The 10,542-nt window shown below is 36.7% G+C and overlaps 1 non-coding gene across 1 annotated transcript; it reads left to right on the forward strand.

Annotated features, from left to right (window-relative positions):
• Positions 1 to 2,213: 2,213 nt before the first annotated feature.
• LOC140859544 (small nucleolar RNA R71) lies at positions 2,214 to 2,320 on the forward strand. Its single transcript, XR_012143081.1, has one exon. It is a non-coding gene; the product is annotated as a small nucleolar RNA R71 (small nucleolar RNA).
• Positions 2,321 to 10,542: the final 8,222 nt, after the last annotated feature.

Consider the following 10,542-nt stretch of genomic DNA (forward strand, 5'->3'; position numbering starts at 1 on the left):
GTACTACTTGAACTGGGCTTACCCAAGAGCTATCAGAAATAGGATAAATTATTCCACTATCTAGGAGTTTCAGAATCTCCTTTTTAACTACATCCTTCATAGCTGGATTAAGCCTTCTTTGGGCTTCTCTTGTTGGTTTAGCCTCTTCCTCTAAGAATATTTTATGTTGAACTATAGAAGGGCTTATTCCTTTGATATCTGCTATGGTCCAACCTATTGCTTCTTGATTTGCTTTTAGAACTGACACTAACTCCTCCTCTTGCTTAGGATCTAGGTCTGATGCAATAATTACAGGCAAAGTTTCTTTGGGTCCTAGATATTCATACTTGAGATGTTCTGGGAGGGGTTTCAGTTCTAAAATGGGTGCTTCCTCTATCGATGGTTTAGGTGATGATTTCACCATCTCAATGATTGGTTCAGTAGAAGTGTCGATTCCTAATTAATCTAATTTTCTTTAAGTATTTCATTGACATCCTCAGACTCATGGATTAACCAGGGGTTAGACTCTAGGTCGACTTCATCATCACTATTGTCAATGGATTCATAAATACCATCTTGGACTACATTGACATCAGCATGAGAAGAGGATTCCTGTTCTAAGTTAAAAACATTAAGCTCAATGGTCATATTCCCAAAGGATAACTTCATTAGACTATTTCGACAATTGATTTCAGCATTGGCTGTAGCTAAGAATGGTCTTCCTAAAATGACAGGTATATGTCCTTTAGGATTCGCAACTGGCTCAGTCTCTAAAACAATAAAATCTACAGGAAAAATGAAATTTTCAACCTTTATCAGAACATCCTCGACCATTCCCTTAGGGATCCTGAGAGATCTATCAGCTAACTGTAATGTGGTCCCAGTAGGTTGAAGTTTTTCTAATCCTAGTTGCTCATACACCAAATATGGAAGGATATTCACACTAGCTCCTAAATCTAGCAAGGCCTTTTTTATATTGGTTTCTCCAATAACACAAGAAATTGTTGGAGCTCCAGGGTCCTTATATTTAATTGGCACATGGCTACATAGGTATGAACTGACACTTGCAGCCAAAAATACTTTCTTTGGTACATTAGTGGTCCTTTTCCTAGTGCAAAGATCTTTTAAAAATTTGGCATAAGTTGGAACCTGATGGATTATATCTAAAAGAGGAATATTAACTTGGACTTGTTTAAATACCTCTAAAATTTTGTCTAAATGTTCAGATTTATTGGATTTCAGTCTGTTTGGAAAAGGAGCTCTAGGACTTTTAAGTACTGGACTAGGTGAATTTTTAGTTTCTGGTGCTTGAGGTTGAAAGGTAGTAGTTTTAGAAGGTGACTCGGCAGATGAGTCCTCTATATCATCAAGTGCAACTACCTTATTGTCTATTTTTTTCCCGATCTTAAGGTATGAATGGCATTTACACCATTAACTTGGTTTCCTTGTTGGGGTCGTGGACCATTTTGGTTCCTAGGATTTGGCTCAGGTTGGCTAGGTAACCTACCATGTTCTCATTCACTAATGGTCGAAGCCAGCTGACTTACTTGCATTTTCAGACGGGCTATAGCTTGGGTGTTATTATTTATGAGTTGACCCATGGTTTGCATAAAGCTGGTATGTGTCTTCATCATGGCTTCTAGGCTTTTCTCTAAAGAGATAATTTTCTTGTCATTATCATGGAAGCCTGGCGGGTTGTTCATCACTGGGTTGGACCTTAGATTTTGCTGATTGAAATTTGGATTGCCTACATTAGGATTCTGGGACCATGAGAAATTCGGATGATTCCTCCAACTTGGGTTATATGTGGGTGCTAAGGATTGTTCAATGGTCCTTGATAGGTGGCATTCACCTATGCACACTCATTCGAGTAGGAACATTCTTCTAAGACATGGTCTGGTGCATTGCACCCTTTACACATGGGTGCAGATATTTGATTTACATTGGCTGGTCTCTGTAATTCTAAGGCTTTCAATCTACGTGTTAAGGTTGCAATCTTGGCCTCTGATGCTAGGGTTGGTTGAATTTAATGCATTCCTCCTCTTGAAGGTGTAGCTTTATCAGGTTCCCTAGTTGTTTCCCACTGTAAATTTTTCTCGGCTAGGTCTTCTAAGAATTGCCAAGCTTCAGTAGTTTCTTTGTCCATAAATTGGCCTTGGCACATGGACTCTAGCATGGTTCTTGAGTTTGAATCTAACCCCTCATAGATGATCTGGCATAGTCTCCAAGTTTCTATTTCATGGTGTGGGCATTGGGTCAAAAGATTCTTGAAACGATCAAAGTACTTCCAAAATGATTCACCAGCTAGTTGGTAAAATTGATTTATTTCATTCCTAATCCTAACTATTTTATGATGGGGAAAATATTTTTTCAAAAATATTCTCACAAAGCCCTCCCAGGTAGTGACAGAATGGTTTGGTAGACTATAAAGCCACCTCTTAGCATTATCCTTAAGGGCAAAGTTGATTAATCTAAGTTTGACCTCATCCTCTGTTAATTGCAGTTTCATGGTTGCACATACCTCCTCAAATTCTCTAATAAATATATAAGCATCCTCTAATCCTGTGAATTTTGGAAGCATATTTATGATTTGAGGTTTGATTTCAAAATTGTTAGCTGTGGGTTGTGGCAACCTGATACAAGATGGTTGGATGGAGCCAACTGGATAACACAAATCCTTAAGGGTCATGGGTTGGATTGGTTCAGCCATTGGAACAACAGGAATTGACTCAATTCTAACTAGACGACCCGACACTCTTCTCCACAAATGAGGTGTACGGTTCTCGATGTTTATACAATTTTTTTTTTATAAAATTTTTATGTATAAGAAAAGAAAGAAAAGAGAAAAAGTTCTAAAGAAAAGATCCTAAGGAGTTCTAAATCTAAAGAAAAGTAACCAAATTAATTTAAATTTTAATAAATTTTTTTATTTTATTTTTCAAACAAGTGAAACAATAAATTAAACTCAATCTATCCTAGGGTTAACCTAAATCTAGACAGCTCCTAACTGTTCCAAGATGACCCTTCAAGCCTTCCAAGTGGAGATTGATCAACTAGTTAGCCAGGTAAGTATAAGAGGTGGGAGGTTCACTCATCGTTGCCTTTCTAGACACCAAACGAGTTGGCCAGACCAGCAACTGAACCAATTTAACAAACCACCCTCAGGGACTTGCCTAGACACCAACTAATCAAACAACTCAAACTTGGTAGAACTCTTAGGGTTCCTTGTCCTATTGAGCTCGAATTCCTTAAGGTTGACGTCTAATTGATTTTAAGATTAAAGGTCTAGGTAATGCAATATGATGGAGATGGTTTTTCGGCTAAGAAAGGGTAATGAAATCTCCACCTTATCTTGTTAATGGGTTGATGCCCTTAGATTAATTATGAAAATGCAAATGCAAATAAATAAGATGACCAAGAATGTAAAAGATTTTAATTTAGAATTTTTTTTTTATTTTGATATTTTACTTCACGATTATGAAATATCTTTTGTTTTGTTTTATTTTTTTTTTTTTTTTTTGTGATTAAGTAAATTCAAATGATTAGGTCTAAAAGAAAAAGTAATTAACTAAAAATAATAAAAGAGAAATTAGAAGCGTACCTGAGTTTTTCAGCAATCACCAACTAAATCTAGAAACCTAAAGGAAAAAGAAAGAGAGTTATAAAGCATGAAGAATAAATATTTGAAAATAATTTAAAATGCCAAATCCTCGGCAACGGCGCCAAAAACTTGATGTGCAAATCTTAAAATTTGTAAATAAAACCGCAAGCGCACAGTGTGCAGAGTAGCACGACCAGCGAGTACGGGTCGATCCCACAGAGACTTGGTTTAAAAATAATTTTCAAATCTATGCTCAAGCAAGCTTTAACGAAAATCGAAAATCGAAAGTTGTTAGCTAAAGACAATAAGACTAAGGATCTAGGGTTTTTGAATCCACTAGATCTAGATTAGGGAATTCTACCTAGAATTTTTCTTATTGATCCTAACGACTACTCCTCTTATCTTTCCCAAGCATAGATTGTGAAGGGACTAAGGCCCAACGATAACCCATCAAGATTCTTTACAGGGGAGTAGTAACTAGGATCCCTTAGGGTTTTCTCTTCCTATGCACTGAATCAAGCATGAACTATGAAGGAACTCTGACCCAACTGTAGTTCATCAAAAATTCTTGGCAAAAGAGGAAGAAAAAGAAACCCTAAGAAAAAGAAAGAACCCTATGTAAAACCCCTACTCATGATCTAGCTTCATCGCAAACACTAGAAGGGATGCTTAGCTAGACATGATCTAAATCTACTTGCAAAATTTAAATGCAGAAAAATAAACTACCCTAATTTCATAAATTAAACTATCCTAATTGCATAAATTTAAACTGCATAAATTAAACTATCCTAATTGCAAGAAAAATAAATTGCATAATGTAAAGAGATAAAATTACATAAAAATAAGATTTTATATAAAAAAAAATTTATTACAAAAATCTCAAAGCTCGAGGCTTGAGAAGAAAGCTAAAAACCCCACTATCTAGGGTTACAAGCTTGATCGGAAGGCCAGAATCCCTTAAAACAAGGGCCTTTGGGGGCTTTTTATAGGCATTTGGGGGTTATAAGGTTTTCAAAACTTTAGATGTGGGACTAAGAGTTTTAGAGGGCTGTTAGGGGGGTTTAGGGGCTCAAATCTCGCTCAAAAAATACTTAAATCCATCAAGAAACCCTAGAAATTATTTCAGCCATCCGATCTTCATCTAAAGGACCCAATTCATCTAATAAATCAAGCCGGAAGTGATTCTGGGCCGTCGGATCACGATCTGGGTGAAGCGCTGTCATTGGATCGCGCTGCAGAGATGGGATCAGGTCGGATGCATCGCGGACCGTCCGATCAAGGTGCTGGAAGATTTCGTCCGTTGGATCGCGCTGCAGAAGGATCCCGTGTTGTCCTAGTGTTTATTGATTCTTGCAATTGCCTTGATTACGGTTGGATCTTGACCGGCTGCGATGGTGGCCGTCCGATGGCACAAAAATGTGGAGCGTTGGATCTTGATCAGAGAAGATCGAACCATCGAGTGATGTGAAGTTACCAGGTTGCCCTTCGGACCTTCTTCTCTCTCCTCATGAGCCCTGGACCGCGCGCGTGGATCGGGCTCGCGATGCATTACGGTGAGCCGAGACTAGCTGATTGGCGGTTTATGGTGCGCCGATGGGTCCATGGTCCAGGCGCCTGTTGCTGTGGACCAGACGGCTAACCAGATCACCAAATCAGTTGATTTTTGACCAATTTTGACCTGATTTGACTCGGGTTTGACCCAATTGAGTTTTCTTTCTTCATTTTTCAATTCCTGGATCAATTTAACTCCATTTTGCGTAAAATTTGTGCCGTTGGAATCCTCTTTCCTTGTTCTTTCTATCGATGATCTCTTCTTCTACAAAATATAATAATAAATATCAATTTTTTAATAAAGTTAGATAATTTAGATATTAATTGATACTTTTTATGTCAATTTGTGACATAAATCAGATCTGCTCATGCTCAAGGATGATTTTTAATTTTTGATACCAGCTATCGAAATTAGGTCCTATGAGCTTGTCATTATCTAATAATGACCAGAGCGACAGGGTAGGAGCCATAGCTGCATAAAGAAAAACCAGACCTTTATTAGTACATAAATTATTAATACTAAAGACTTGGACTTTAGTCTAAAGTTTCTCCCAGTATTTTTACGAACTGGTAGCCTCAACCTCCAATTCAAAGAATTACTTTAATTCCTTAGTGGGTACTAGAATCCACACAGACCACACATGAGCCCAACTTTGGTTGGTCAACTCATGTGCATCTATGGGTAGGTTCATAACCAGTTGTTTCTCTAAACAACTTCTAGTAATTAATTTTGCCCCAAAACCTAATCAGTAGGCTTTAGCCTCCACTGAAAAGATCTGGTTAGGTCCAACCATTAACATGACTTGATTTGATGAATCAGACCAATAAATGATCAGGTCCGACTTTGGCCGGCCAACCTGACCACCATCAGAAAGACTCAACCAAATGATCATACTATGAATGATAATTTCATTTATCAATAAGCACCAGAACTTTGGGCCTCCAGTGATTATTAAACTAATGGACTCATTATCACTCACTTAATGGGAGGCTATGACTTAGTTATCACTATAACTTAATTATTTTTAGGGACCTAATAATTTTTGAGGATTTTTATTAAAGGATAGAAGAGAAGAAATTAACTAGCCAATTTCAATCCTCCCATTGACTTCACCAAGTTAGATTAAAAAAGATTTAATTAAAGCCGGCATTAGGAGCACCTAAATCAGTCACACTGATTTACCTAATGACATGGGTGAGTCCTAATCACCAAGTGATCTAATCAAAACCTAACTCACCAGGTTGGCCAGGTAAGTGAAATCAGTGGTGAGGATATGCCATTAACTCGTCAGAGATCGAATCAATGCGAGTAGCTCTCACTTAAAAACCACCGGTCAGACTGTCGAACTTACCTTAGACACCAACCGGTTCATTAGTTTTAATTTGATCAACTTAGTAAATAGGGTTCCACCGCGTAGCCATGAATTAAGTCCATCTTGGTCTAGTTAAAACATGGATCCATTCAACTACAACTATTGGAGTTGAGTCTAGAGTGTCCTTGACCTAATCTAATTCAACTTTTGATTAGATTTAACCAATTACTCTAATTTAGTCCATTTCTTTAAGCTAACCTTAGGTCTAACCCAATTATGGACCTAATCCATCTAACCCATTGACCCACAAGTTTATGCAATTATCTTAGGTCTTAATTCGTAATTCTAGACCAACTAGACAACACTTAATTCTTTTAATTAAGTATTTGGGCTGATGGGTCAGGGTTTGACATTTTGAAAATAATTTTCAAATTTGAAAGATTTTATTTTCTGTTCACCAAATGTGTTGACTCATTTCACAAACGGATCAGCATATTTCATAAACAGCAATCCTATTGCTAATTACATAACAGAAAATAACTCAATCAAAATAAATCATGAATATTCTTTTAGATCTAATCTAACACATTCATGATAAATTTTATAATTGAACCTTTACAATAAAGTCTTTTTGCTGCTTCGTCTGCATGGGATATAATCGCATCGGCACCCCTACCGCCATAGGAGAACCCCATCGAATGGGAGGAGAGGGCCTTTAAACCCTTCTTTTCTCCTATGATCGGATGATTATGGCAACCAACCCAATTAGACTACTTGCTACTTGGATCAAGTATATCTAAATATACCAATTTCAAAATTTAAATTTCAAATTTCAAATTTTGAATTTTAAATTTCAAACAAATTTCAAATTTCAAATTTTGAATTTTAAATTTTGAATTTTAAATTTTGAATTTTAAATTTGAAATTTCAAATAAATTTTAAATTTTAAATTTTTTAAATTTTAAATTTTGAATTTCAAATTTAAAATTCAAATTTCAAATTTTGTATTTTAAATTTTTGAATTTTGAATTTCGAACAAATTTCAAAATTTAAATTTTAAATTTTGAATTTTAAATTTTAAATTTAAACTTTTAGATTACAACTTAATCTATGTATGCAAATATATATCATATTTTAGAACCTGTTCTGATACCATTTGTGGGAAAAATGATGTAGGGGTAAAATGGTAATTTTAAAATATTTCAAAATTATAATTTTACAGTAAAAATTATTAATTAATCTAATTAATTAATATGTATTAATCCTATATAAGGATCTAAATATGATATAAATAACATACATTTAAATTTGAATTTCAAATTCTCTACAGTAAATATTTTACTGTTATGTGTTCAGAACATATTACCTTCGTGTGGATAGTCGATCACCATAATCTGATCACCGTCGGAAGGATTTGATCATCGCAATGTAGCCACACAGTGTGTCTAGCCTCTACGGATCATCCATATGAAGCTCTTGATCTGATCGGCTCCTCACGAATGCTAGTTCGTCACAGAACCCTTTTGACGATCGATGTTGATCGAACTCCTTCGATCTTGATCTGCCGACTCCTCAGATGCTTCGGATCATCAGCAAATGCACTTGAGAGGTTGATGAAGCTCTCCTTGAAGTTTGGTGGGCTCACGATACTCATAGCTCACCTTCTCACTTCCCGAACCCTAGGCCAAAACCCTAGGGTACTCATCGAAGAAACTTGCGCCCACTTGTTTCTTTCTTTTCTCTCCTTTTCTTTTCTTTTCTCATGCAGAAAAGCTTTCACACACCACCCTTCTCTCTAGGATCAGATTAGCGCATGCCTTATCTTCTCTTCCTTTTAAACATAGTATAAAATGGGTCTTTTCAGCATTTTCTCCGCGTGAGAGGATAAAGATAAGTGGTTGCTCATTTGAATTCAAATCAAATTTGAATTCAAATGCCAACCAACTCATTCTTATCCACTCTACACATGAGAAGAGAGGGGTGTGGGCATCTTTGTGCGTGGAGACTTTACATGAGAAACTTTTTCTCGTGTGAAAGAAGGGGCGCACAAAATAAAGGGTGGGTGCAGAGATTTGTTATCTATTCAAATTCAAACATCCTTTGAATTTGAATGCCCAACCAATCCTATCATTATCCATTCAAAATGTGCACAAAGGAGGGGCGTGGGATGGCTTCTGCATGGGAGAAAATTCATGAGAAGTTATTTCTCGTGAATTCAAATGGGCACAGATAAGTGAGATGGCGTAGGGAGATTAGTCAAGGTGGTTTGAAATCCAATTGAACCAACCTTATTTAAAATAGGTTAGACACAATTAGACTAAATTAAACCTAACACAATTAGACTTAATTAGATTCAATAAAATCTTAATCAAATTAAAAATTGACTAAGCCCAACCTCTGATCAAATCAGTGACCAAAACACCTTAGCGATTAGGTCAACACTTAACCTAATCGGGTCCAACCCAACTGAATCCAATTCAATTGGACTTGATCCAAAAATAATTATTCAATCAAATTGAGTTAATTAGTGATCAAATCACTAATTAAACTCTCATAAATATTGAGTCCAAATCCGATGGGCAATCGGGCATCAAAGTCTATCGATATGAAACTTTGATCAAAAAGTCCCAAACCAGTGGGACTCTTGACCCCGGTACCCAAAATGTGTGGGACTCATGATTAGAGAATCCTGATTCTCGATCATAGATTCCCAAACACATAAGACTCATAGTTCATGAGCATTAGGACTCTTCATCAGCCATCAAATCAGATAGGAACCTCTAATGTGTGTGACCCTGCAGGTTCGAACCTAAGCCGGTAGCACAGGAACCAATTCCTGTACTAATCGAAGTGACCATCTAGCAATGTATCCGATATCCAGATAGGTCGAATAGTCACAATCGCAATACTCAGAACCTACGTGAATATGGTTACTATATAATTCATCCCTTTTGACCCCTGTGTTTAGGATGACTCAGGGTTAAACTGTCAACCCTGATCAGATCATCCGAATCATGCTCAACTCAAACAGTCCTGTGACTCCTCACTAGGATGACCCTGACCAAGGTTTTGCTAAATTGAAACATGACTATACACAGCTCCTGAACTGGAGTGGTCAATCCCATCTGGACACAAGCACTGACAAGTCAAGTACTTGACTACACGCAGCATCCTTCCGTCACTGAATTAGAAATTCAGGTAGTCCAGTGCCTAAGTGCAGTGAGTTACTTGCAAGTGACCGTGGCAATCTTAGGTCAAAGGGACAGTTATATCCATATCCCATCAGAGCAAAATTTGACAGCAGAAATAGCTCCAGAGTCGGTCATGTTCAGTGCAGATGTACCCTTATATCTCACCTGTATGCCATACCAGTGTCTCCACACTCCTTGGTTAAGAGGACAACCAACCCATATGGCACATAATGACCTATGCTTGATAAACATTGTCGTCTTTGGTAACAACGTATCATTTGATCGTGAACAGGTTTAAGGACTAAACGATAAATCCTCCTTTGTCGAGTCTAAATAGTCCTAAGGACATCACCACAACACAGGAGTTCATTAGAAGATGAAATATTTTGTGATAAAAAATATTAAAATAATTTTTATTTATTTATAATTCATATACTAATACAAAAAGGAGCACAATCGTCAACAGACTGACGATTGACTTTGGGACACTATTCCCAACAATCTAATACCCAAGAATCTGAAAATAAAGTACTTAATGATAAGTTAGTTTGTATTATATACAAACCTTTGGCAACATTTGTCAATTTCATGATTGCAAGGTACTCCTTGCAATTTCTCTTCCGGTGGCTCTCTTTGCCATAGTGATAGCAAGTACCTTTAGTGGAGACCTACTTCACCTTTTTCTTAGAGATGCCAGGCTTAAGGTTTATCATTTTCTTAGAATCTTCTTTCCTTTCTTCTTGTTGATCTTATCGATAAGAAGAATCGAAGCCTTTTCACCCTTGAAATGGCTCTTTGTTGTTTTCAACATGTTCAACAGCTTTGACAGGTTGATGTTCAGTTTGTTCATATGGTAATTTATAACAAAGTGAGAAAAGAAGTCAGAGAGAGGCTGCAGGATCAAATT

This window comes from Elaeis guineensis, chromosome 7 (assembly GCF_000442705.2).
Source record: "Elaeis guineensis isolate ETL-2024a chromosome 7, EG11, whole genome shotgun sequence".
Lineage (NCBI taxonomy): Eukaryota > Viridiplantae > Streptophyta > Magnoliopsida > Arecales > Arecaceae > Elaeis > Elaeis guineensis.